This window comes from Engraulis encrasicolus, unplaced genomic scaffold (genome assembly GCF_034702125.1).
Source record: "Engraulis encrasicolus isolate BLACKSEA-1 unplaced genomic scaffold, IST_EnEncr_1.0 scaffold_1249_np1212, whole genome shotgun sequence".
Taxonomy (NCBI): domain Eukaryota; kingdom Metazoa; phylum Chordata; class Actinopteri; order Clupeiformes; family Engraulidae; genus Engraulis; species Engraulis encrasicolus.
This window is the reverse complement of record NW_026944734.1, coordinates 3064-7081: the sequence shown is the minus strand read 5'-3', so window position 1 is coordinate 7081 and position 4018 is coordinate 3064. Positions and strand designations below refer to the sequence as shown.

Genomic DNA, 4018 nt, shown 5'->3' with positions numbered 1-4018 from the left:
TCCACTGACATAATACTCTCAACAATTTATGTAAGAAAGTGAGATAAATCACACGTTTTCTAATCCCAATATGTCATTTGCTTTGTGTTCCCGTACTTCGGACATTGTAGCCTACTGTTTATGACTCGTGTCCCTATGCACAAATCAGGTCGCCAAAATGTCAACACGACGACGTTGTTGACATTACCTTACCTAGCTGTGTGTATCGTGGTCACTGTTAACACTGTGTAGGCTATATGATTAAACATCCTTTCCAGGCTATTAACACACCCGGAAAAATATTAATAATTAAAAAAACATTTTTGGCGAGGTTGTTCACTTGGTAAGACATGATATAGGCTACTCAACACATTCCCGACTTTTTAGTCACCTCACCACATTTATGTGGCAATGTGGTCAGCTTGGAAAGAGCAGATATTAATGAAAAAATATATTAAATAGTATTTGAAATAGCAATAGGCTATTTGTTTGTTTTATTGGAGAAAAACGATTTCTTCATTACCATACTCCATGTCTGTCTATGATTTAGGAGTGACCACACTATTGAAGCTTACCTCTTTATCCAGGAGAGGTTCCAGATTGGCCTGTCTTAATTCAAAGACCATCAGAAAACAGAGAAAAAATTTCCTACCATCATAACCAGTGTTTGTGCGTACATAATCAGGACCGCTGACAGCTTTGGCTGTGCCCAGGACAAAGTCATCTGAAAGGGCCCCCCACTCAATACATAGACTACATACAATGTAATGAGGACCCATTCCTGGACCCCTCGTCTCACTGGGCCCAGGTCAACGGACCCCTTTGTCCCCCCTGTCAGCTTCCCTGCATGTAGGCCACATACATTGCTGAAAGAAGTGAACGAGACAGGAATGAAATGTGAAAATGTATTTCTGTTTACTTTTACACTATGAAGTGTGAACGGTCACCTCTCCTTCTCCTCATATTCAGAGTGCATAAAACAGCACTCAACTGTGTGGTCTGTTGATAGCCTGTGTAGTACAGTAGATTAGACTCCATTTTTTGACAAAAATCTATGGAGGGTTAACACAAAGTTTGAAATTGTGTTTGACCAGTCTCCAATGTGCAGTTTAACTAATAACTAAAAATAATGCATTGACATGAAATACAGACTGATACATACAATAAATACAGTCACACAGAGACACAAACAGTGTGCAATAAGAAGATTAACATACTGATGGACAATAAATACACAAACACAGTGGACACACACACACACACACACACACACACACACACACACACACACACACACACACACACACACACACACACACACACACGGCAGGAGGAGATCATACCGGTGATGTGAAGATGCTGTATTCAAGGTGCAATGAGTAAAGTGTAAGTGACATGGTGAAAGAAGTGTTCATGGAATATTTTCCTGTGTCCTTGGAATATTCATGTGGTTTTCTTCAGTGCGTTGAGGAGTCTGATGGCTTGTGGAAAGAAGCCGTTTCCCAGTGTGCTTGTGCGGCACCGCATGCTGGGCTAGCGCTTCCCTGATGGTAGTAGGGAGAACAGTCTGTATGCTGGATGAGTTGTGTCTTTATGATGTTCATTGCCCTCTTGGAACAGTGTGAAGTGTACAGATCCTGAATGGCTGGTAGGGGTGATCTTATGAGCTTTTCTGCCGTCCTCACCACTGTCTGTACTGCCTTCTAGTCTTCAGTTTGACAGCTGACATGCCAGACAGAGCTGGTCAGGATGCTTTCAATGACACCCCTGTAGAAGGTGGTGAGTGCCGATGTGGGGAGGTCGGCTCTTCTCTCATCCTTCGCAGGAAGTGGAGTAGTGTCTGTGCCTTTTTGAGATGGTGGAGCCATGTGGTGCAGTTGGCAGAGGAGGAGCGGCACAGTGGTTGGTGCTGGGTTGATCAGGTTCAGAACCAAAGTTGCTGGTGTCATCAGCCCTCCCTCTGAAAACTGGCTCCGTGCCTGTCAAAAAAAGGCATGCTAATGTTATGAATGAAAATAAAGACAAAAACAAGCACCCCCTATCTACCTACAGAAAGACATGACCATGACATGACCATGTGCATATGCTTGTGCACACGCCCCCCCACACACTGCTACTGTCTTAAAGTGTGGCACGCAGGCACGCAGGGAGGCACGCAGGGAGGCACGCAGGCAGGCACGCAGGCAGGCACGCAGGCAGGCACGCAGGCAGGCACGCAGGCAGGCACGCAGGCAGGCACGCAGGCAGGCACGCAGGCAGGCACGCAGGCAGGCACGCAGGCAGGCACGCAGGCAGGCCTATTCTCCCCCCTTTGCCTCAAGTCAAGTGTGCATTTTAGAGGTTGGCCTCACCTGCACATGTGTGAAGAGCAGGGAGATGGGAGGTTGAGGATGACGAGGCAGGGCAGGAGGTTCTCCTTGTGAGCTGCCCTGGTCCTGATGCTGATTGCCCATCACCATGCTGTGGCTCATCAAACCCATTACTGGCATATCGATGCTGAACAGGAACGACTGCTTCCATCTGCACACATGCACACAGACACACACACGAAAGGGATTCAAAATACAGTACATAAAAATCACCCCCATCATTTTAATGTAGAACACCAGGCCGAAGAGATACACAGCTTCTGGCCTGTGCAGGGGTCACTATCGTGCCAGTGTTTTGTATTATCCTCTATACACAAGTTCTGCTATAAATAAACACAGCACATGAAGGAATTACTGTATGAAATACTTATTGGTCTAGTGCAGAACAAAACAGATTCAGTGATTTACTCACCACTGTGTGCAAGTTTCTGTGTTCAGCTCAGGTGGAAGCCTCCATCACAACATGTTGGTACTGACATCAACCATCTTTCAGAAAACTGGCTGCCTGTCAGAAATAGCAAAATTATGTTACCACAACAAAGTAGTATCTTAAAGATACCCTTAACCAAAGGCAGACAGACACACACTGCCACTGTCTTGGTTCTAGGACACACACACGCCCTTTAAGGGTCACATGTATAATGGCCGGGTTCTCACTCACTCACTCATTCACACACTCCTTTTCTCCTACTTTTGCCTCAGACAATGCAGTGAGTTTTTAAAAATTGGCCTTACCTGCACACGTGTTAAGGGCAGGAAGGGAGGTTGAGGATGGAGCTGCCAGTCAGGAGGTCCAGAGCTGTCCTGGTCCATCACCATCATGTGGATCATCAACCCCAACTTCTTATATCTGCGTGCACACATTCTCTCTCTCTCTCTCTCTCTCACACACACACACACACACACACACACACACACACACACACACTTGGAGAGATACAGGTTATATGGCACATCAGGAGGCAGGGATATTGTTGCGCTCTAGATGTTAAGAAATAAGTAGGTGCATGGACCCAAAAAGTAGACTTCAATGTGGGAGCACACTAAAGACACTAAGGTCAAGTCACTATTCTCTGATGGCAGCAACCTGAAACGTCTGCTCTAATCTGCTCTGAGAAGTTGTTTTTTATTTATTTTTTATTATTTTTTTAAAATCTGCTTGTGCTTGACCTTAGTGTCTTATTTAGTGTGTGAACCTGCTCCCAGATTGAACTACATGGCAAATTAAAAATCAGACCCAATGACAAGTCAAGTCGGTTTTATTGTCACGTTCTTTACATGCAATGGTGAAGAAGTGAAATTACGTTTAACACCAGGTTGAACAAATATGACACCTCCGACTTTCAGTGCTATTATATACATCTTTGCTTCAAAGAAACACAACTGATAGCTCAGATGATGAAACAGACGTGCACAACGCAGCACAGGAAGAAACTACTGTATAAACACCTTTTGGCCCAGTGCTTAATTTGTTTAAGGGTAAATACAGCATAATTTCGTGATAGCTCGTGGTACAACAAACATTCAAAACATCCGCGTGTCATTTGAAAGGGATGTCAAAACTTTCTAACGAGTAACTAACCACGAAACTGTTATTAATACGGAGATCATTTCGTGATCACTTTGTGGCGAACTTTATGATATTTAAGCAAGCAAGCACACAATCCGAT

The 4018-nt window shown here is 44.5% G+C and overlaps 1 long non-coding RNA gene across 1 annotated transcript; it reads right to left on the bottom strand.

Annotated features, from left to right (window-relative positions):
- Nucleotides 1-1724: 1724 nt before the first annotated feature.
- LOC134442202 (uncharacterized) lies at nucleotides 1725-2850 on the bottom strand. Its single transcript, XR_010033334.1, has 3 exons — nucleotides 2761-2850; nucleotides 2331-2499; nucleotides 1725-1958 (listed from the first exon to the last, which is right to left on the bottom strand). It is a non-coding gene; the product is annotated as an uncharacterized LOC134442202 (long non-coding RNA).
- Between the last annotated feature and the right edge of the window lie 1168 nt (nucleotides 2851-4018).